The sequence below is a fragment of the Ammospiza caudacuta genome, chromosome 4 (genome assembly GCF_027887145.1).
Source record: "Ammospiza caudacuta isolate bAmmCau1 chromosome 4, bAmmCau1.pri, whole genome shotgun sequence".
Taxonomy (NCBI): domain Eukaryota; kingdom Metazoa; phylum Chordata; class Aves; order Passeriformes; family Passerellidae; genus Ammospiza; species Ammospiza caudacuta.
In genome coordinates this window covers 34,259,655-34,284,821 of record NC_080596.1, presented here as the reverse complement: position 1 = coordinate 34,284,821, position 25,167 = coordinate 34,259,655, and positions in this window count along the sequence as shown.

Genomic DNA, 25,167 nt, shown 5'->3' with positions numbered 1-25,167 from the left:
TCATGGAGAACATGTGCAAGGGATCACGTTCTCCTTTTATGCACACGTCAGGCCTCGAGAAAAGTAGAATGAGATGAATAAAACCACTTCACCAAGATTATTTCTGAGAATTTCTAAATGAGTCATCCAAGTGCCATGTCTTTCATAATTTAAATTATCTGTATAATTGTGCTTTTCCTTCTGCAAATCAAAACATATGCAAATGAATGAAGGAAAGGAAAATAATGTTTTTGTGAGCAAGTGGTGGTCACAAAAGAATTATTGTGTTACTTGTTGCAGTTTTTTCTGTCAAGTGAAAAGACACTGCCATTGCTAATCATCTTAAAAAATACTGCTGCTTTTTGAAAAATGAAAAGCAGCATTTGAGCTAAATTCTAACTCTGCATGGTAAATCAGTGTTAGTCACAAACATATTTATTCAGTATTCATCTTCTCTAGCTAATTTTACAGTAAGAAAAGAAAGATAATTTTATACAAAAGAATGAAGAGTAATTTTTTTCTTCTTTTATCACTATTATTGTCATTGTTTTGATTAATATTTTCACATAAGAAATGAAGAAATGCTCTGCTGGGTGGCCTGTCTTCCAGGAGTGCTATAGAGAAGGACATGTGAGCCTTTGTACTTTCAGAAGTTCAATCCCCTCAGTCCCTGGACTTCCAGAATTTGGTTTAGGACTAGGCAGGCATGCACCTCTTTTTAATCTATTTGATAATCTTTTGACCATGAATTTAATAACTTAAACTGCTAATACCTCTAGAGACAGGAAATTGAAAATATAAATAACTAATGAGAAAGAGTACATTCTTATTATGTTTAAATCAATGTTTTACAATGCAAAGGAAATTGTTTATTAAAACACACCATTTAATATGTTTTATGGGATTAAAGGATTTGACCAAATAGCTCTTGGTTTCCACATAAGATTTAAACCAACTAGCATAATTTGTGATATTCAAATAGACAATAAGTTTTAAGATACAACGTATATAGCTATGAGTTTAATTGTGTCAAGAATGCCAAGTAAAATAAAACCAACCAAAACTGAGGTGTTCATAAGTTTAATGGAAGAGAGTTGAAGTACTTAACACCTTGCCATATTCTAAGTAAACTGCTTATGCACTATCATATGGTCATGAAAGAAGTGAAATGTTCTTAACAAAGTCATGCAAATTATTGAAGTTTGATTTTCATAAGGACTCAGTCTCAAGTATAGATTAGAAGGATGAATACAACTTGCAATTCCTTTAGACAGATGTCTTTGTTCCTAAAATTAGTCTGTATGTATTATATTTGAGCTACCTGGTAAAACTTCCTTATTCTTATAGACAGAGAAGGAGCTAGAATCTTGGTGCTTCAAGGGTAGGTAAAGCATGTTAATCCATGAAATGTTTCAGCAGCCTCATAATTTTCCCAGTGTGCCTTGCTTGTGAAACTGCATTGCAAACCCACAGTAATGGTATTGCATGGGGATAGTTTTGCTCAGTTTTTAAAAAAAGGATGCTAAAGCATCTAAGATATCTTGCTTCAGGTACCACAGCTACAGAGAATCCTAAGGCCGTGTGATCCAGACTAATATTTATCCATAAGGATATGACATTTATCTTGATTTTCACTGAATCCAGAGTTTTAGAAAATCATTTGACAGGACATTAGACAAGCATTGCTCTACTCAGGCATCTTAGTGCAGGATTCTGAGTAGCACAGAAGTGTCAAACCACATTTGATTTCAGTTGCTGTTACTCGTGTATGGTTTTGACAATGAAGGCATTATTATATCAGATTTATTCAAGTACCCTAATTAGGCATCTCTTCACTTTACAAAAATGATGTCCTGTCAACAACAGCAATGACAGCAAGAAGGATGGGATATCTGTAGAAAGAGATGCATATTTTATATTTAAACATAATGTGATATACTTAGAGCCTGTGGTACATATTGTTTTGAATTATTTCAGAGAAGTTAACTCAGAGCACTAATTTGATCTTGAGAGCCTTGCAGCCTCCAGGTAGGTCAATGCTACAGTTTGGAACTGGAATTGCTCTTGAGACTTGCCTGGCATAAGAGGATTTTGGGAGAAAGGTTTCTCACTGATGATACTCAGAGAAAACAACTGCTCAGAAAGGATTAGGCAGCTTCTGTTTTATCAGAGAAACCTTTAAAAGCTATGGATGACAATACTGAAAACTTACATTTGGAAATGCATACACAACAAAGTCCTTTTCTACATTCAATGAAAGATTTTTTTTTCGAACACTTAATGTATCACCTATTGCTACAAGTCATTCTCATTTTAGCAGCATCAATTCAGCAGGACTGAAGTAAATAGCTCAGATACTGCATGGCTAAATTAATGCAGCAGTTTCCTGGGAGAACAGTATCCCACAACTTGACACTAGCTAATCCTGTGCTTTTGAGGGAAACTTTCTTTTCATTTTCTACCCAAAATTACCAACAGCAAGATGAATCCAGCTTACAGGTATAGCAGACTATGCCTTAGCTAGCATTTCTGTTTCTACTCAGCCTTTACAAGCATAATTTCTGTTAAGAAATTATGCCTGTAAAGGCTGAGTAGAACCCTGCTCTCCAAATAAAATAAATTTAATTTAAATCTAAATTTAAATTTAATTTAATTTTAAATATTATAATTTTTAAAAGCAATAAATAGATCAGTAGAATACAAGCAGAATGCTTAAAAGAATCTTAGGGATTCTTTAAGTCTATGTGGGAAATAAAACATTTTTATGTAATAATTCTTATTCCTGAGTTAAAGGCATTACCAAAACTGAGTAATATAGATTATCCTTGGTGCTCATGCAGAAGAAATCATGGTGAAAATTGTTTAACATTCAGTCATTCATAAAAATAAATTTTCTGTTTTTTTTTTTTTTTTTTTTTAAGACTATATAGATCCAGCCAATTCCTTTCACTGGAAACTCCTGGGTTCTCAGCAGCTTTTGTTGAAAGCAGCCTCTTAAATGACTTTACTGACTTAAGTTACAAAAATTTTGCTAGATACAGACTTTTACAAGCATTGTAGTGTAGTTAATTAAAAGAAAAAAAAGGACAGTATGTGTGTGCTTACATCTGAAAGTGTCCAATGCTTTTACACACAAAATATCTTCAAAGAAAATGATACTGGTTTTGTCCATGGCATTGCACATGCTGAAATATGTGGTATCCTGAACTGTGTGGCCTGGGAAGGAAAAAAATATGGAAAGACTACCTTTCATGCTTAATGCCCAATAAATGTTAGTGCATTAAATAATTACTTTGTGTCCAGCTTCATTACTCTGTCTGCTCACTGCATCATATTTCATTGATTTCTGATAAGCTGGAAGTGTACTTTGGTTTGGTATCAAGGTTTAAACAAACTTTCTGCCAGATGCAGAAAAAGCACCCAACCTTGAACATGAGTCTTGTCATATTGTACCCAAGTTGAGCACAGGTCAGTGGCATACATTTCTACAGCCCTGAAAGATGCTTTAGGTAATTCCTTAAACAAAACCAAACATAAGCAGAGGCCATATTTCACTTATAGCTGTAAAAACAAGTCCCCATTTCATTACCTGGTACAGTGCAGTAAGCACATTCAGCCTCTGAACAGAAACACATTTCCTCTGGTATTTCAACCCTACAACACATTGAAGAATCCCTGTGGCCAATTAAAGTAAGATGAAAAAAATCCCATCTAATGAGAAGCAGGATATTATCCTGTTCATCTCCTTTATGGTGTCACATGCCTTCTGATGCTAAGGCTAGATCATATAGTTCTTTGGTCACGTAAGTAAGTAAACACTTACTCCTCTGAATCTCCCCTCTTCCTGTCCCTGCTCCTTCCTCTCTGACCCTCAGAGGACCTGTATAAAGAGCAAAAGAAAGGGGAAAAAACGCAACTTACATGTGCTAGGATTTAGCTTCTGGCAAGAGACATTATAAGGAATTCATTTCCTGGCACATAATTTACATGTCCAGTCCTCCCTCCCACTCCTTTTCTTTCTCCCACCCTTCCCCCCTGTTCCCCTCCAAGCTGTCTTCTCACTCTGCATGCTTGCTGCAGCTTCCTGCCTGCTCTATGTTTGCTTTCTATTTTCACATCCATGGGAAAGGAATCTGCCCTAGCACAAGGCTGCTATCCTGCTCGTGCCCATGCTGGTTGTCACTGCCACTTTTAGCTTAGGCCACAGGTATTTGGACTCCATTAAGTGATGGTGAAACTAACCAGCAAATGAGAGTCATTAAATTTTAGCCGAGTCAGCTGGAGAAATTTCCTCTTTGAGGTTTTAACTTTCTGCTTGCAAGCTCCAGACAAAATAAAATAATTTTAAATTTTAAATATTTAATCTAAATCCTGGTTTAGGGTTTTATTTTTGGGGAAAAGAGTTAAGTCCCCCTTGCTCATTAAAAGGCTCTCTGTTGCGTATCTTTGATGCTGCTTTGGGCAGCTCTGCTACTTTGATCCTCTTAGAAACAGGCTCATTACAACATCCACCTCACAGAGTAACACTTCAAAGCTCTGCAAAGGACAAAGGGAGGAATTTAGAAACAGAGCCAAGTGGCTCTCAAGTATCTTGCCTAAATTAACTTTGTATTAAGTGTTACTGGCCCAGCTGCAATTTTGAGAGGAGGAAACAAAGCAGTAACTCTACATGCTTCCTTCACGCATTTTATATCAAACTAACAAATATGCTTGAAATCTTCTAGATGCCACAGCATCTGCTAAACAAGCAGATACCATAGTTGTTGTTTCAAAGTTAGCAGTTGCTCTGAAGATGTAAAAAGGCAGGTTGACATTGTCAACTCACTTGATTTATATTGTTCAGAATGATGGAGCAAATATTAATCAGCCATAATAATGGAGATTACCAGAGGAATTAGGCAAATCATTATCTTCAGAACCAGCAGTAACCACATTCACCTTCAACATTTCCAGATCTATCCTTGCTGTAATGATTAGCATTATGGGTCTTTCTCCAGCCTAAATTTATTACTTCTGACATGTTTGACTCAGTACTTGAGTCAGGAAGTCATTACTGTTCCAATATACTACTTTCACTATGTGCTCTCTGCACAAAGTGCAGTGCAGTGCTGTTAACACAAGCTTCTCAAGCAGCCTTGTCCCAGTGAAGGTACAATGGCAATTAGAGAGCTCAGCCATACCCTTTGTGTCACAGTCAGGCTGCCTAGCAGGAGTGGGCAAATCAGCCTGGCCCTAGTGGGTCTGTGAGCTTGGACTCCCATCTTATATTGCCATAATCCCTGCTGTGAGAAGGGTTCTTACTTTTGAAATATCAGGTGACGCTGGTTTGGGTGGTAACAATTCCTAACATAAACCGTTTGCATAACATGCTGTAAGTCAAATGCAAAAAAAACCCCCTCTATTTGAAAATCTCTATGCTGGTCTCTCTCAAAGAGAGCAGAAAGACTTTCAGTTGAAAGTTATGGTTTTATTATTTATTCTATTTATTCTGCCTTTTGAATCCTTTACCAGGAGGTTTTTCTCAACAAATCAGAGTTCCATTTTCTGAGATCCCACTAAAATAATCTAATCCTGTCAATATTTGCTATGCTTGAGATATTATTTAGAAAATTCTCCTTTAACTGACAGGTGTTTTACAGTACTGAGTGTTACAATGCAAGCTGTGCTTCTGCTTTGAAAGTCTAGTAAGAGTGTAATAAACAGAAAAAAAAACACCAGGAAGCCTTCACCTCTTAGGCTGCAGGATGGAGGGTGCAGATGGCTGCCATTTATCAGGGTTAAACCATGTTCATTATGTACTTTATTGCTCCAGAAGAACTGTCATGGTACCTTGCTCACACATATTTCTACTCTATCTTCCTAGCAATCCTTAAAATGTACTTCTGTGTCTCCCTGAACCATTAATTTCCTTCTTGCAAAGACTTATCAGTGAATATAAAAAATGAACTATGATTTTTTATAGGGAAAAAAAAAAAGAGATAGTGCTTTATAAACATTCTATAATATACACGATTTCTTTGAAAACACAGAAAATCAGATTTTATACACAATTGGTCTGCCCACATGCAATCCTTTGTGAGGTATGAATTCAGTGCTAATATAATTTCAAGCTCCTTGTCTTGATTCAACAGGACTCCCAGGAGTCTTCTGGGAAAACAGAGAAAGAAAACACTATTTCAATCTCTAACATGAGATTAGGTAGAATATTTGAGGATCAACAATGAATCTGGTAATTGATTTATTAATTCCACTTAATGAGGAATCTACTTCCCAGCCACTCCAGCCCATACCAGCCTACCCTAACGAATAATATGGTGGCCTCCTGCTTCAATTTTGTGAACGATTTGTTCTCTGCTGTTAAATTGTTAAACTGGAGATCAAGTATCACTCTCATTTCCCTGTCAGTATGTCCTGGAGCTGGAGCATTCTCCTGGAGGTTACTGTGGGCTAGAGAGCTGCTGCTGTTTTGGAAGCCAGAGAGTTACATGCTGTCCTGGACGTGGAGCCACAGCACAATAATTTATTCTTCTTTATTTTTCTCTTCAGGGTAAGCCACGTTAAAGTCGGCCTAATTTATGATTGATCAAAGCCTTCCAACCAGAAGGCCACTTAACTTTTGCACTTCAGTGACAAGTCTGGAGAATCCACTTGGCACAGGCAGAGCCCATGCTTGAGGTTAGGAGTGTAAAGAGTGCAGAACACCTGCAGTGTGACTTATGTCTTCATATAAGAGTAATTTACCACCTTGTATGCTGGGTAAACAAGAAATCCTACATTTGTCCATGTCAGGTTTGCTTTGAAGGTTGATACTTGCTCTGTCTGGAACATCAGTCACCGGTATAAAGAGACTGATGTTTTGCAATATTGCAGATATGTGTGCTGCATGCTGCATGAACTCTGGGATCAAATCTTCCCTTCAGGAAGTGGTCTTTAGGTAGAGCAGCACTTCACTGTTTCCAGTGAACCTGATCTCTGATGTGATTTCCCAAAGTAAAGATCAGCTTTTAATGCAGTTTCCTAAAATTTTCCCACTTTCATTCTCTCACTAGCCACAGAGCTTTTGGGCACAGTCAGCTAATCTCAACAGCAATATTTTCTCCACCAGCATATCAGTGACAGAGCCAAACAGTGACAAATAGAGTCCTTTTATAAATGCAGTTATTCCTCAGTATTTCATTCACATTTCTGTTGGCATGGGGATGCTGTCAACATTGTGATTTTGAAATAGCAGGGCACTAACACAGTGGTTGTTTCTTTTATGTAGAGAGGTATTTACTTCCATGACTGTGGTAAGCAAAGCAGGAGATCTTGAGATATTCTAAAATATTCTTCCACTTGTGAACCGACCTCTGCCATTTCTGTCTCTAAATTTATGGTGTATCTATCACCAAGAAACTCAGAAGTATTTGAACAGAATACTTGCTGACTGACAATTTGCCTTCAGGAAATAAACTTCTGTAACTAAGCTCCTGGAAAGAGCTCTTTTGGGGCAATTGGAGGTTTACTGTCCTGATGTTGTGCACACCTTCCTGAGGGCAGTTCTTTCAAAGTTATATCTTGCTCTGAATTTCTCACCGTTTTAAACACAGTTGATCTTTAGGCAATGAAATATTGGTTTCTATTCACATCTGAGTTCTTCTCAGTTCTGTCCCCTGAAGTAGATCCTAATCCATAATTCAGTTTCTTTTTAATATCTGCTTCAGGCATATCTTTATGGAGAAATAGACTGAATTTTACACAGTTGTTAGCATACCCAATGGAACATCCATGCCCAGTATATGAGGAAACCCAAATTTTACTGATCATTTCAGTTGGTTCATAATGTTTAACAGCTCTCTGCCACGCTCAAACAAATAAGATTTTCCTTGGAAACACTAGGGCTCGTATTTCACTATCTATTACATTCTCCTACTTCTCCATTTCACTGTTGACTGAAAAAGATCCTAATAGACCAAATCATACTCTGTTTTAAAACCTGCTTACTAGAAATCCCAGTTTAGTTCATGCACAATTTATTCTATTCTATTTTCAGCTATGTATCAGCCTCTGGTACAGACACAAAACCAGCGAGTAGTGGTTTATATTGCACTATTCAGAAGTTCCTTGATTTGGTCTGAATCTAGATCACAGGTGAGTTTTTAAAAACTATTCTATGTGCAGCTGCTGTCCTTTGGACAGCTTTCCCTCTCCCTTAGTCCCTCTTCCAAAGATGTAACTGGTTTACTTGTGAAGCACCCCTACCAGCGCTATGACTACATCTGATTCATCGTGCAGTGATCTGGAATGTCATCCCTCTACAACTTATAAATATATTTCTATTTTTAAAGCAACTTAATACTTCCTTATAAGGCAAAATCAAATCCTGATACGTTCCTCAAAATTGTGACAAGTCTCTGGGAGACTGTTGCCTTACTACACTTTTCAGTCCATACTAAGTTTCTCTCTCAAAATCTTAGGTTTATCAGCTTATGCAATTTTCAAAAGCTAAAAGGAATACATAGTGATAGGAATATATTAATGAACTTGGGCTGCTTTCTCATGGGAATCTTGTTTATCTATCTGTTTACTTTCTGAGTTAAAAAAAAAACCAATGCTTTTATCAGGGAAGCTAAGAAATCAGAGGAAACTGTAAAAGACAAATAATGGAAAGGACTGACAAATTAGGACTGGAGGGAAAGGAAAGTGCTAGGCTTTTTTTGCTTTTAGTTACAGCTAGACCTCATTTTACCCCGAAACTCATAGGGAACTCCATTCCCTTGTTCCTTTATGGCGGAAATAAAACACAATGACTCCAGTTCTTTTCCAAAAGAAAGATTAAAAGGTACTTTTTATTTTTTTTAATTTGATAAAATGCCATTTTAGAGGCCTCTGGATAAATAGATACTCTAAGCAGTCTAACATTTCTTGCATTGTGTGCAGGTTAGTTTCTAGATGACTGAGATGGTCATTTCATCTGAACTGTTCTACTCCAAAATATCTTGAGAGTCGACACCATACAACAGTGTCTAGGTGCTTGTGACTACAGACATTTGTAGCAGTAGAAGATATATTAATTTCCCATCCATATCTTTTACAATTTTCCATAGGAGAGAATCTTTTTGCTTCTCTTTATTGCACATGTTTAATAGACAATGTCTCTATTTTAAACACAACTTGTCATTTTGGAAAGAAAAAAAAAAAGCATATCTTAACACTTAGTAGTTTAAAAATGAGCACATTGAAATATCTGTTTTTACTGACAACAGTTGAAATCAATTCTTTGGCAGGATGACACGTTCCACTTCCAAATGAATTCTGAAATCTCTGTATGGATTTTTCTAAGGTATTTACTGAAATTATGAATAATATTTTGTAATTTATGGATCATTTGAAGATCTAAGGCAAATGAAGACAGACAGATCCATAGTAATGGAATTTCAAAATTATATCTGCATCATGGGTTTATTAAGATTATGTACCCAGACTGAATGCATTTCATTTAGCTTGTTGTTTTCTAAGTACAAGAACAGGTAAGCACCTTAAGGCTGATAACAATGGTGTGTATAAATCTAGATCCTCTAGTAATTATATATTTTTTTTCTACTAATTCATAATGTTTTCCTATGTTTATGCATTTTGGGATAGACAGTGAGCTGTTAATCCACTAAGGTATGTGAAATGGGATCTCTTACATCATCTGGGATTAACATGCCACTTACGTGGTTGTTAAATAATGGATGAGATAGAGGAGGCTGAGGACTGGGTACCCTCGGTGGCTGGTCCTGATGCTGCTTGTGAGACCTCTGGGTTCCTCTGGCTGCTGTAGGGGCAGTCTGGTATGCCAGGCACTAGACAAAAAGCCTGCCAGCTTCTTTCCGCAAGATGAAAAAGGAGATGGTAGGGTCCAGTGATTCAAAGAGACTAATGTGACCAAACTGAGACACTAAACTGAGCAGGCATAATTCACAAAGTAGTGTTACTCCAGGGAACATGACAGAGTGCTCTGGCCCACAGAGATCTAGTTTTGATGTACTGGCGCCCAAATGAAAAAAGTAGAATTTAGGGTCAAATAATTTGTTTCCCACTCTGACTCCTCTTAAGATGTTGGAGAGGGTTCACAGGAGAGCAGAGAGGTTTAATGCCAAGGCTGATGAAAATTGACCCATTTCTGTTTACCTGGGACCGGCAAAATGGATTTAAGAGAAACTGTGGCAGAAAAGCCACACGTTTCAACTGATGAATTGATCTAAAATTGAATCTCTTGAAGACAGCAGATGGGAAACAGAGCAAAGCTGTCATAATATGGTGGAACAAATAAGGACATTTCCAAACCAAATAAATAAAAAGATGAAAGCATAACAAAGAGCACCTTTATGGAAGTGGGTAACAAAGGGCTATGGACTCAGCCATTGTTCTGTTTTTTTGCAATCACCAGCACTGTTATAAGCCATAAGCCAACAGTAGCCAACTGAATGACTGATCTACACATTGACTGCAAGTACAGTGGTAGAATGAGACACAAGGCATTTTTATCAATTCAATGAAAGTATGAGGTTGAGGTACTGATATATCTCTTTTTCTATTATATGGAAACTAAATTGGTCTCACCAGTATTAAAAGTGTGATTTAGAGTTGCCTCTGAAGTGCATGGATTCTACAAGCTTCTGTCTCAAAACTATAAAATTATTAGTGCTGAAGGCTGGTCACAGTGCTCTGCCTGCAATTTCTGGACTGAAACTGTTGCTGAGGGAACAGATATATCATTTTCTACCTATATAAATCTGATGCAAAGTAATTATATAGGGGTTCATGTCAGATTAGCTAAATTGGTTCACAATTTAAATCAATGCAAGATGTTAGAAGTGGTCCTAGGTTCCAGATACAAAGGTTTCTTATAGTGCTTAGTCATGGGTATGGAAGAACATTTGATTCTAATTGTTCTATTTTTCCATCTTAACTCATCTAACACCTGTATTACCAGGCCTATGCTGGAGGTCCATGTCTCCACCATCACCCCTCTTCCTCAACTTGCAGATAAATGTAAGTGCCTAGGTATAGAAAGAAGGCCACTAAACTTAAAAACAACAGTTGTGAATAAAATGTGGAGAAACTGGTCAAAAATGCCATCTGTAATTTGCTAAGTCTCACAAGGATTATAATAATTTTTTGGAACCGCTTTGAAAGTGGTACCCTGCTACTTCTATACTCTTTGTTTTCTTTTTTCTTTTTCCTTTTTTTCCCCCTTTCCTCCTAAAAAGCAGGATTTAAATTCCAGTTTCTGTCTGGAATTACTTGTCCTTTAGACAAAATGGTGTTTTCTTTCTCTTCTTAACAGGTATAGCTGCAAACACCGAACTGAAGTGCTTTCCAGACAAGATCACAGCACAGTGGTGGTATGAGCTGGCCAGTGGCAGGTAGAATCAGCTGGCAATACCTGATGTGGTTTATAAGACTTAGGTGAGATATAATTTGCAGGCTAACAACTTCCCTGTATATATAAATGTCTCACAGATATTTTCTTTCTTTCTGAGCTGTATTTCTGCCCACCCTGTGCAGCTGCATTTGTAAGATGCCATGTAAAGCTCCATTCCTCTCCAGTTTGTACATGGGATCAGCCCTGCACTAACCATGGCCACAGAGAGCCCAGGCTGAACCCTGGTTCTTTTAGAGCACAGTCAGACAGCACTCACATGGGCCTGAAAAACCCTATAGGATTTAACCTTTTGTGTCAGAAGAGCCTTTGAATATCCATTTCTTTTCAGAAATAATGGCTCTGAAAGTTCCCAGCATTGGCTCTGTGGTAACATTTTGCTCCCACTAGTATCACCTATAGGTCAGGATTGAGTGGATGAGTTGATTGTAGCACAATGTAATGTCTACTGTCCTATTCTTACCCTTAGAAGGAGCTAGAACCCTTTATCCACATTTTATATTAATTTATGCCTAAAACTTAATTAGCAAAATTTATTTGCTAATTATTTTCTTCTTCATCTTTCTATACCCTGACACCTTAATTTTGCAGACATCTTACTACTGTTAATGAGAAACAGCTCCCTCTCTTTACCATGCTTGCTTTCCCTCTCTTAGCACTGAGGCATCAGATGATTGTTCACTTTGCAAGACTTGAAAATGTTGTGTCGTGCTTCTCTTTTGAAGAACACATTTATATTAACAAAGCTGAAACCAGGAGCACTAATGACAGCCTTACAAACATGATTACTAGCTGAGACACAAGTACAGTCACTCTCTTGAATACATCACCCAGGTATTATTTTCAGCTCCAGACCTGAAAGCAATTTCCATATTCTACAGACAAAAACATGACACCTATCTCTAGGAGAAGCAGAACCAATCTAATATCTGTGGAAATACAACGCATCTTGTAAATTACGCTGTTTCAGGGACATCTATAAACTCTCTGTCTGGAGGGAAGTCCATTAATTCCAGCTCCTATAAAGTCCATCATCTACTTAAGACATGGAAAAGCTTTTAACGAGCAAGATCTCTGGCTCTCAAGAGACAAGGTGTTCTGAGAAAACAAACAATTCAACTCTGTTAAGCTAGTGCTCAAGACCTAGTTCCTGAAAGGAAAAACAATGCCAACTCAAACCACCAACGTGTTGAATTTGCTTTTAGGATATCTTAAAAAAATCCTAATAAGAAAATCCAGGTGACTATTGTGCTAGTAATGTGACAGAAAGAATTAGTAGTGGGCAGGCTGCACTCACAGCACTCTGAGAAAAGGCAACAGTGCAGGTCTTGGTTTCTCTCTGTGAGCTGAAGTTGTGACAGGAGTATGAGGAGAATTATTGGGCGACTGCTGAGCTGAACAGATACTGCCTGTACACCAGATACACCTTGTCTTTTCATGCCAGGTTAACTGCTCTGTGGCTGAAATATAGAGTGTATTGTTGAAAGAAATCCTAACTCTATATGGGAAAAAGGAATTACTATTTTTATTTGAGTAGGGAAGGCTGTTTTCTGACGCTAGTGTGCCTTATGCAACAAAGATTGCCTGCTTCTTCCAGATAAGAATCATGATCAGTGTTATCTGTTCTAGGGTAATACCCAGGTTGGGAATCCTGTAACCTCTCAATTTTTAAAGTCCTGCTGGAGCTTGGACTGCAGTGTGCTGTCTTGGTTTGAAAGACAGGCGTATCTGCCAAGGAAGGTGGGGACCTCCCTTGGAATATGACCCCCTTTCTCTCCAGATTATTTTAACTTTGAAGTTAAGGGGCTTTCAGGAAAAGATAAGGGGAAAGGAATAACAGTTCTTTACCAGTGTGCATCACAAGGCAAACCCGCAGCCCCCTCAGCAGCAGCACAAAGGCCCCGCAGCCTCTCTCGGCCCCTCCGGTGCAGTTCCGGGCCTGGCCAGCAGGGGCGCTGGTGGCTCCCGGCCGGGCAGGGTGGGTGCGATGATTCCCCCGCGCCTGCAGGGGGCGCTGTGGCGCCAGCTCGGCCGCCTCTCCACACCGCCATGGCGGCTCGGGCAGCAGAAAAGCGATGGGAAAGGGGCTTCCTTTACAAACTCACACACACAGCTGATCCTAGTGCCCCCTCTGGATGGCAAAGGGAGCTGTAGCGGGAACCTCATAAGCAGCAAGCTGGAATGGCATGGAGGAGTGTAGCCGACTCCATGGAGCTTGTTAAGGCTCCGTGGCATGCTGAGACTTAACAGTAAGAACTGCAGAGTCATGATGAGACAGCAAATAAGTTCCTGTCTTCTGCCTCGACCCATAGCTAATCTCTGTAACCCCATAGGCCACTTTTTCCCTAACCCTTACTATTAGACAAGTTTAGATCCCCCTATACCCTATAAAAAGGGCCTGTTTTAGCCCATTCGGGAGAAGAGCTGTTGCTGGAACCCTTCACAGACCCCTCAATAAACCATCGCTTTAGAACCGCCAAGACGCTCCTTCTCCTCTCTCTTGTCTGCTTCTGCCCTAGTCAAAGGCGCCCTAGCAAGCAAGCTGAAATCCTAAGACAGCTGAGAATCCCTAAAGAGCTGAAATTCACTAAAGCTTGCTTAGGGTGGCCAGCAGCTACGAGCTGACTGAGTATTTGGGCACTCTGTCTCCCAGAAGGACTGAGTTATCCAGATAGGCCTGCATCACTCAGAGATAAATCCAGTCTGAGGATTTGGGTCTTATCAGAGGAGCAAAATCCCAGAGTGGTCACTGAGATGTGTCAGAAACTCTCCAGCCATAACAGGAGTTGGTCCCTGCAGGCTGAGGATGCGTGGCTGCAGTCTAGCAAAAAACTTCAGAGCAGTAGCAGAGACGGGCAGGCAGGGGCCTGTCTCTGACAGGAGAGGCTCCCTCAGAGTGGGAAGGGGCTCAGAGCCCCAGGGTTTCCCCTGAGGCACCCAAGCAGATGGTGAAGGTCCTTTTGTTTTTAGTGAGGTAGGGTGTTCGTAAGGTCCCAGTGTTAGAAATAGGGCCAGGAGACCAGCTCCTTCAAAAAGGCCTTTATTAAAGACAGCTCTGGGTGGGGAGCCCGATGGGTCGCGCACACCACCGCTGCTCCCACAGGACCACGCTGAGGAGGAGGAGTGCACCTTTGTCTTTTGGCAGAGCTGGGGCTTCCATCCTCACAAGAGTCCTTAAGAAGATAATATTGGCTCATAGTCCAGAGGTATCCTCTAAGCTGGGTACTATCCAAGTTATGGTGACAGGATGGAATATAGCTCCGGTCAAGAGTGGGTGACTTAGTGTGGTTCTGGTGGGTTAAAGTCAAAATTTATGCGGTGGTTTGTTGTTTTGAGAGGGTTCATATAGTTCCCACAGCCTCTCATTTGAATTCAGTCAGGGCACAAGTCCTCCTGGGAGCAGGGGAGCAGGGGAAGTGGTTCCCGATGGGAATGGATACAAATCCAGGGTGAAACGGAAAGGGGTACAAACACAGAGTATGACCGGGAGAGATACAAATACAGGGTAAAATAGCAACATTTAACAACGGCAACTAAAGGCAAGTCCTAGAACTCTAACATTCAATGTTTAACCAATAGACCAAATTAAGACCTTATCAACTTCATCAACAGCAACTCTGAAAAAGAGCTCCCCAGGATTTCATTCCTCACACCAGTTCGATGGCTGCTCTCATGAGCAAAGGCTCAGCCACAGCAGGAGAAACGGGACAGGGCTGGGCTCTGGCAGCAGCAGCAAATTCCCCCCAGGTAAGCAGCAGCTCGCCCATCCTCCTCCAAGTGGACAGCGAGAGAGTGAGGAGCTGTGCTGCTGCTTCCCCCAGGCCACATCTCCTGCCATCTCTACCCTGCCCAAGAGAATGACCCTCAGCCACCACACTAATCCAGCTGCACTCCTCCCCCTCCTCTGTGATTCCTTCTTTTTGTCCCATTTTGTTCTATTTTTCTTTTTATCCCTTTTAAATACAGGTCGTTATTGTTGCTCAGCAAGAATGTGGCAGAAAATTCCCTAAGAGAAGGAAAAACAACCCCGAAAAAGTCTAACCTCCAACATATGTCAAGTCTGAATGTTTGTAATACCAGCACCTATGGCAAACAGTAAATCTGTCCAGACTCAGGCTCTGAACCAGTGACACAACTCCTTGATCTCCTCTGATCTCACAGCCTGCCAAAAGTAAGCCAGACCTGTTGAAATTGCTTTAGAAGGCTGCTTCTCAGGTTTGGTTGGAAAGGGTAATATACTAGTTCATTCTTTTTCAGAGCTCAATGAGAAGAGCTTTCCTTGTGAAGACTGTTCTATAAATTTTTTTTCTGTATCTAATAAATTTATTTCACTGTCTCTTCTCTGTCAGTGTTACAGTGTTGACAAACTTTGCCTGGCACACTATTTTCACTTATTTTGTCCATAGTATAATCAGACTGTCTGGAAACACACACTGTAATTAGAAGTTTTATCACATAGAAAAATTAGTTGTCTGATTACAATTTGGCAATCCCTTCTAAATTTAGCATGTTAGTGTTGTTATTCTAACAACTATTCTATGCAATGTTACATTTGTCTGCAAGTTGAGGAGGAGGGGTGATGGTGGAGACACGGACCTCCAGCATGGGCCTGGTAATACAGGTGTTAGATGAGTTAAGATGTAAAAATAGAACATTTAGAATAAAATGCTGAATTAGCAAAAGGGATGAAAGTTATTCTGCCACCTGATGGTTTGAGCTGAGGCGCAGTGATTTCCTGTGTGCAACTGTCCTAGTTCAAAGCAACAATATATTTTATGTGCCTCTGTTTATCTTATTTCTACTGAGTTTCTCACTGTTCTTGAAAAACAAAACAATTAAGAAGGATCTTTGATAATGAACTTGATTTGTTGTTCCAAACACAGTTTCTGGATATCCTGGGCTAGCCTACCTTCATTTCTTCCTCAACAATGTACCCTTGAAGATCAAATGTTTCTACTATAATATTTCTTTTTTTCATTTGTGTGTGTGCATGTGTGTTTGTTTTTTCCATATTATCTGGATTTGGAGTCATAAAATGTCCTGAAGCAGACCAGTTGTAGTAGAACTCTTCTAAACCACAGCAAGAAGTTCTTTAAGTACTAAAATTCATTGCAGAATTCCAGCATTTAATTCAAAGCTGGACAGTGTATCACAGTGACTATTGCAAGCTCATCACCAGTAAAACTCATCTAACTTTATGTTTGCTTGTACAAATTCACATAACTGTAGCGACTCTGTAATATATGTAAAATACAGGTCTTTGGTCAGGATAAAGTGCTTGCTAAATTGCTGGTGTGATAGTGTGGCTGACTTCAAAACAAATAATCATTGATTATTTCATTCATTTAGCAAGAGATTACCCCAAACCTGACCTAGCATGCAATAATTTGTGACCCTCAAATGGAGGAGAAGCTCTATCATAGATTAGAACTAATTCAAAGCCTCCATAGGATTTTCTTTTGCTATTACCCATATACTATGGCAGTTCTTCTTCCCTCTGGCCACAATGCATGTTAGTGAAGCTAAAATTTATTTCCTGAAGCCATACTGCCTTTAGCGATTTCACATAGCTCTAAAGTATGTGTAAATATCTCATTTCTTAATGATGTTAATGTTGCTGAGTGTATAGGTCTGTACTACTCAGAGTTTTATGAATAAATATCATCTCTAAATTACTCATCCTCTTTGAGCAGTAATCACTCAGACTCTCAAGCAAGCAGAAAAAAATTCTTGGGTTATTTTCTCCTCGATTTACTTGAATTTCTAAAGCCTTGCAAACTTCACATACTTTTAATGGTCTGTCTGCTTCAGCATTATAAAACTTTTAACACTTCACCTTTGCATTCTTCAGGATGTGATCTTCAGCTTCCTCTGGAAGTACTAAGACAAGAATTAATTCTGCCTCTCCAGCAATATCAAGTTTTTTCCTATAATCAGCATCCTACTTGTGTTCTGTAATGGTCCTATTAAGGTCCTTCTTGATAGTTTTCTTATCTCCATACATTCAGATTATAATTTCCTTTCTATATTATATCCTGTATTAAAAAAAATCCCTAAATGAATACATTTTTAAAACTCTCCTTGATCCCTTGTTTACACTTCAGTTTTTCAAAAAGATAATACCTGACCAGGTGATTATGAAATAAAAAAAATACAGAAAAATTATACAAAAGTATTTTTGAAGAAAATATGCAGTGTAAAAATAAGCTACTCAAAACTTCTTCCTTATGCCACTTTACCCTTTATCCTCTCTCCAGAATCATTCTTTAATACTACTTTTACATTATCCTGAAATAAAAGCTTGAAAAGTTGCTGTAATATGGGAAAGTGTCAGCTCTAATAGCACATCTGCTTGGGATACAGCACTCCTCCTTCAGAGGAATGTAATCTAGGCTTTTATTAATAATACAAGGTATCTCCAGAAGGAGATGATGAGGAGACCTGAACTTTTCTGTTTTGAATTCACTTTGTTAATAAAGGTGAGTTCCAGGATTGTGTCTGTCATCCAAGTAATCAAAATCTCCATTTCTCTACTTCTCTATAATATTATCTACAGCTTGTTTGCCTGCCCTCATCTTATATAAATTTTATGGATTTTATTCATGTGTTATTCCTATGGCCTGAACTGAATAATTTGTGTCTTTTGCTGTAATACACAGAAAAAATTGCATGAAATCTTGCAGAATCCTAGAGTTTTTCAGTTACTGAATGAAAAAGGAGCTGTCAGGACTAGATGTATTTTTTTTTAAGGGATTAAGTGTCTAAATATTTAGCTGGGCTAGTATTTCAGTTGTGTTTAGGTGACTAACCATCCATGGTACTGTACCTTCAAAGGTTCCTGCAGCAATTATCCAGATTATTGGACATGAAACATCTTTCCAAACTCTTGCCTTTGCAAGATGGAATTCCAGAGTTTGCTAAGATGTTTGTGAAATTTCTACAAAGGAATATTATGGACCCATACATCAATGTGAAAATTGATTACAGAAGTTTGTAACAAATACTATCCATCTTACTTTTAAAGTCCTCTTCAGGTTTATCCACTGCTGTTTATTAGGTCTTTCAGATATTTTCATTGCTTTTTTCTATGATGCTGTTACCCATACACTGACTGAGATCTATACAGTGCTGATTTACATAGATGCTCCTTTCCTGGCATTGCAATGGAGGGATCAGGCTGCAACTGAAAATCAGACTTTTCAGGATTTTGAAAGCTACTCTTTCAGACCTGGGAACTGGGTTTTGTTTGGTTTTCCTCATAAATTCCCATTTTTGAAAGCTTTTTGAGAGCTGCAATTTAACTTCCTTTGGTAAGCAAGTGAAATTAAAAGCAAAATCTTTCACATGTTTTGAGAAAAGGAGTAGAACAGAAGCAGATACTTCTGTGGTCAAAATATACTGGAAGATCTTAGTCTTTAGACAAGTTCTCATTTAAAGTTTTGTTGAGAGAAACAGGTTCTAGTAAATATCTTAATTTAGGTGAAGCAGCATATTTTGCTAAAAACTATGATTAGTTGAAAACATCCCGGACTGCTTCAGCAGGAACACAGAAATTATGCCACGTTGTTAGGCTGGTTTGCAGTCTGCTGACTGCAGAATGCTTTTATTTTGTTCCAGCATCTGCACAAGAAATGAGCTCAAATCATCAGAAAAGCAAAGGAAGAAGCTGCAGCTTCTCATCAGTCCTTTCTTCCCCAGTTCTGCCAGGTGACTGTCTCTGTTCTGCTGCTTCCAGGAGTTTCTCCCTTTCCTGTACTGCCGGCTACTAATTGATCTCCTGCAGCATTTTTCCTAGCTTCTGTTCCACTCTGTTTCTTGGTCTTCAGTGTGGACCCTGGGACCCCTTTCTGCTTGTCACTTGAAGCATCCAGACAGCCCCAGTCCAGGATATGCTGTGTATTTCTCCTGCTCCCCTCACCCCAGGATTCTTTTTTGTCACTGAGCATATCTGGAGGTGCCCCACAGCTCAGGAAAGGCTCTATTCTTTGCCACATCTTCTGTTATTTTGAGCTCGGCAACTGCAAATCCCCAGGAGTGCACCCACCATTTCTTTCCAGCTGGCAAGGAATCTTTCTCTCTCTTCATCTTTTCATATTCCATTCACAAAAGACACAGTTGAGGTTTGAAAGTGGTAATTCAATCCACATGTCCAACCAAGGAAGGTAAACTAATAGCCAGTGCCCCTCAATCTGTGTTTAAAATCACAGCACTTAGGGCTTTGAGTACCCTGCATATGGGCACAGCTTATCCCAGAAGTTTGCAGAAACTTGCTATTAGATGACCCAGTGGGACCAAGGTATCATTTCTTCCCAAAGCTGCAGAAACAAAATGTAGCACTTTCAATTGCAATGCCTAATTGTGAACATTAAATATTTTGACAGCTGGAGGAGAAAACACGTCCTGGAAATGTCCAGGATTGTTATTCATAAAGTGATGTAATGGGTAGAAAATCTAGCTACTTTAATATATTAAAAAGTGAAACCTTGCATTTCCTGACAGAACCTAAAAAACATTTTGCCTTGGAAAGAAAAACAGAAAAGTGAAAGAGATCCTTACTATGTGGTGATTTTGTAATGATATATGCTGATAATCTTTCTGTTAAGCTGATCTGAAGCCAGGAAAGATTCTGACTTTAAAGATCTTTGAATGTAGGTCTTAACCATATAGAAAGGATAGGTTGAAATCTGCATGAAAAAAAATACCAACTCCTTTATGCTATTCCGGTCTTAAGGAACATCCCTTACACAGACACACAGATACACAGACACAGACAGACAGATATCACTTTGTGCTGGCACTGACTGTTAACACAAAGAGGTTGGTCTGTACAAGGTCCTGCTTCCTCCACCCCAATCGAACAAAAAGGGCAATGAAAAGGAGCACAAGCTATTTTTTATCCAGAAACAATAATGCGGAAAAGGAATTGTGCATTTGAGATACCTAGAAATGAATTTATTACATTCAGCTAAGTAGAGTAAGTAAAATACAGCCCCACAGGAGAGAAGGTGTTTAAACTTTGAGCATCTGATGCCATCCCTTGACTTACTTAACTGTGCTGCTTTGCTGAGTGGAAAATCTAGTTACTTGAATGTATAAGGAAAATGAAGACTTATATTTCATGACAGAATCTAAATAACATCTTATCTGTCCAAGTGAAAATCATGTCCATTACACTAGAATGATTATGTACATCATCCTTCTAGTTTACATTGTTAGTGTGCTTTTACATCAAAGATGTCATTTTACCTTCCATCAGACATCCACGGATTTCTCATGCAGACTCTCTCTCCTCCCGCTCTGCCCTCGCTGCTCTTTGCTTTACTACCAGGTACCATGAAATTGTAGCTGTATTTCTTGAGCTGTTTTTCACAGGTTGGAGTAAAATATATTTATAACATGAGTAAATTTTTCAGTGTAAAGGGTGTTTCTTCATTAAGAAAATGTCTGAACTTGGAGTAGTAACTGTATTATTAGAAGCAAAGTTTCACTATAAAGGCTTTAAATGATGTCTTAAAGCTTTTTAAATGCAGTGTGTTGTCTCTGTTGCTCTGTAAATCACTAGCCTGTTAGAGGTCAAAAGATTATCCTTTAGAGAAAGGCTTCATTCTTTATGAAGCAAACCGATGAACCAAAGTTACAAAAATAAGATGTCTGCCCTGAGACTTAGGTGGCAAAACACATCTTCGCTGTCAAACAAAGCAGAGATGCTAATATGAAGATGGGGTCTATTGTTTTCCTGAGATGCTTATGGATAATAGCTTTTTGCTTACTGTGGCAAGTTGAGGCTAGGGCATAATATATATTCTCAGTGTTCCTGACTCTTTATCCAAAAAAAAAAAGAGTTAATGGCACATTACCCATTCCCAGTGGTGAGGTATATACAAGAAGGAAGTATTTCTCAGAGTCAATAAACTTCACTGTATTCATTCGAAATATCCTTGGCTTTTATGTTTGACCTTGGGATAAGTACATCATTCCAATAAGGGGATTAGAATATTATTATCTTTCTTATTCAAGACTTCAATTGATCGTAAGTTTATAGTAAAATTGCCAGTGTCCCTGCGGAAATGTGTGTATGTATACATAGATTTCAAGGAATTTAGTTGTGAAATATGACTCCCAAGTGTAAGGTATATAGTGTTATCAATATGTTTCTGTGGTATCCCCTAATAAAATGGTGATAAGTTAACCTCAAGCATGAAACTTGGATCCTTGACTATACAACAGCTTTACCAATCAGCAACACTGTGATTTGGACTTAAGGATATGGAAGCATTACGTGTCTGCAATTTGTAATGAAGAATTCCAGATGTGTGTAAAAGTCCCTCTAAAACACCAGAAGAGGGATAAATGTAAATGTCCTATGAGCATAAGCACATGAGTAGAAGGAACCCTTTCCTAAGCAAAACATTCAGCATTAATTTATCTGTTCAGTCTTTTTTTTTCATCCGCTGGCGGCTTAATGCTGAAAGAAAGTTTTCCTTATCTGAGTTGATGGCTAACAGTCAAAGTTGTTCTCTTGTCTCTGTATCTTTCAGAGGCAGGGAAACTGATTTATAACAATACATGGATGCACTGAATTAGAAAAGACAGTTTCAGAGCAGTGACATGTTTTTCTTCCTACAGTGCACTCTCCACTGAGATCTGTCAAACAGGCTGCATGAGAAATGTGCGTACTTGGAAAGGTTCTCCTGTGCACTCTCTCCTCTTCCTTCCCTTTCCCACTTGTCCTCTTGCTCCTCTGATTGTGAACAGAGAACTGCTCTGCCAATCAGAGGGTGAAGGAGAAAGGGTGAAGGTCTTGATTCATGGTCTAAAAGGACACAGCAGCTGGTGAGCTGAATTCCCAGTTCCTGAATAGAACTGAGCCCATCCCTTTGGTGGCATGGATGGCTTTCACTGCTTTGCAGCTTAGCAATTGAAGACCTTATCCAAATTTCACCCCAAAGCTGCTATAAAAGGCTGTGAAGACTTTGAAGTTAGACACAAACTTGCTTTTACTTTTGAAATTTCTAGGGAAGATTTGGTGATTTTTGTTGATACTTACGTGTCCTAAACTGTTTCCTTAACAAAATGGCCGCTTGCATTGATAAATCTTACCCCAGTTTTCCAGACTAAGAGAAGCTCCCTTGAAAACTAGACCTTATGTATGAATTTTAATTATTTTATTTAATAGTTCAGAGGTGGTACTTTAGCACACTAAACTGTGTATTCAATTTGATATGCAAATTTAGGACACTATGTCTTTCTTACCCAGTTGTAGGAAAGAGACAGTTGTACCTAGCTAGAAACTATGGATGCTTCTATATAGAATAAGCACACACCCTCTGAGGCTTTTGATATTGAACACATCCCTACCACTGAAACATTTTTTCCTAGCTCTTGCTCTGTGTCCAGAATTCAAAAGGAAGTTTCTTCCATTCTTTCATGAACTTTCAAATCCCATGAGCAGTGTGCACCTTCGTAGCCCTTACTTTTTTTGGTTTTGCTAAACAGAAATAACAAGGAAAAATTTTCTGTAAGTTGTCCCAGTATGCATCTTTCTGTAACAAGCTGAATCCAAACTGAATGTAAACTGGCTGCTCCTTCCACAAAGGCCTTATGGAATATAGCTCAGTGTGCAGAAAAAGCACATTTGCAATGTTGTACATACATATACATAGACTTACATATGCAGAAATTTTGACAAGGACAAAATTTTTAACATTCTGGATACATTTTACCACAGACATTCGACTGACTGAATGAATAAACTCACCCTGTGCACCTAGAGATATAGGCACAAAAACATCAGGGAAAATAGCCCTTGAATCTGATCTGACATTGAGTTCATATCCTTCCATAATTGTTTTGGAACCTGATGCTGTTGCTGGGGACTGCTAGAAAACAGTAATGTATTTTCTGGGGAAAATTTGGGATTAAGCATTTGAAAGCAAAGATGTTGACTTCTTCTGTTTCCCAATGACAAAATTTGAGTTCCTTTTAAAAAATGAAAAATAGCTTTCAAAACAATTGCAACTTCATTGGCTTCATTGTAGCTTACAAATGTAACTATTAACCAAATTGATTTTAGTATAATGTTGATTATATATGTGTTTATGTGTATTCATGTACTCATATTTACATATTTACAAAAAGGTAAAGAAGGATTATCTTCTTTTAAGCCAATCTTTAAAATTGCAGAAGCAAAAACTTAGTGCAGTTTAGGTGACAAAGAGTGTGCAGTGTTCAGAAATAACTAATATATAAGCATCTGTATCAGGAGTTTGTATTAGTAAAATTAAAATTATCAGAATTATCAGCCCCCTTGATATGATGGTTTTTATACAATGAAACAATTTATGTGTTGTGGTTATTATTATTATTATTATTACTATTATTATTGTTGACATTTGGGTTTGTTTTCCACAATAATAAATATAATGCAACATGAAATTTCACTGAGAAGTTGTGTCATAACACAAAACAAAGCGGTAAGATCCTACTTACTAATCTATTGGAGAAAAAAATGCAACAGTGTAACAACTGCAAATGCAATCTGTCCTAGCAATGCATTTTAAGTCCTACATTTTGTTTATATCTATTATATTTTTAAAACTTTCTTATAAAAGCTCTTTTTTTCCCCTAGAGTGTAGAAGATCTTCAAATCCAGAAGTTCTCCACTCCCTGTATATTTTTCTCAGAGGGAATGATTGCTTTTTAATCTGCCATTCATCTCATCCACATAGGAGCAAAGTGGATTTTCAGGTTAGACAATTTTCTTTCGGATCGATAAGGGTCATTGGAAAGGTGAGTTTGAAAATCAGAGTAAAAAATATATGTATGTGACTCCTGTGTAAATGAGTCCTTAAATATGTATGAAATAGAAAGATGTTTGAATCCCTCTTCACCACCACATCCCAAGTGGGCTCTTGGTGCAGCTTTGCAAGTGAAGTCACATTTTGTCAAGGGGATGTGCAGGGTGTTTTTATTTCAGGCAACTTATTCCTTGAGGTTAAATACATGCCTGTATGTGGAATAATTGGGTCATGTTCTATTAGGTTTTGCAAAAATAAAGGTAGGCAAAAAGTGGACTTTGTAAAAGGCCATGGAAGTGCCACTGTGAGGCTGTGAGTCCCTGGGCAGGCATGAACTGTCGTGGGGGTTAGTTTTGAATTAATAACGATCATGTTTCTTGGAATTGACCTGGAGTTTGAATGATAGATTTTTACAACAATAAAGGTTTATAAATGAAAGACAGGAACCTCTTTTTAAATTTTAGAAGGAATCAATTATTATAATTGAGGTACAAAGACTGAGCTGGTATTTAAATAACAGGGTTTTCTCCAGTGGGTCAGTCCAAAGACAAACAGCAGGCTGGCCATGAAGGTTTCAGGCTGTTTGAGGTTTTTTTGGCTCTAAGCAATATAAGCTTTATGAAACAACTGCACATTGTCAGTTTTAACCATTATGTGGACTAAAGAAATGGGAACTGGCTTCTGCTGCTAAGTGTCTGATGTCCCTCATTTCTTCTGATCATTTATAATTTTTTGGTTCAGTCAGATTTTGGGTAGTCTTGCCATTAAGGTTATTTCCACATAAGCTTTCAATCAAAATATTTTCTTGACCTGTGGGCTCTTCCTAAGTATTTCACTGCTCAAATCCTGGTCTTTCCTGCTTAAAACCTTTGTAACTTGGATGGGAGTTAATGAGCCCCACCTGTCCTGGCTCCCAGCATATGGGCCTTGCATCAGCAGAACTGCCCTGCTCCTGTGTACAAGGCCATGAAATTTGACATC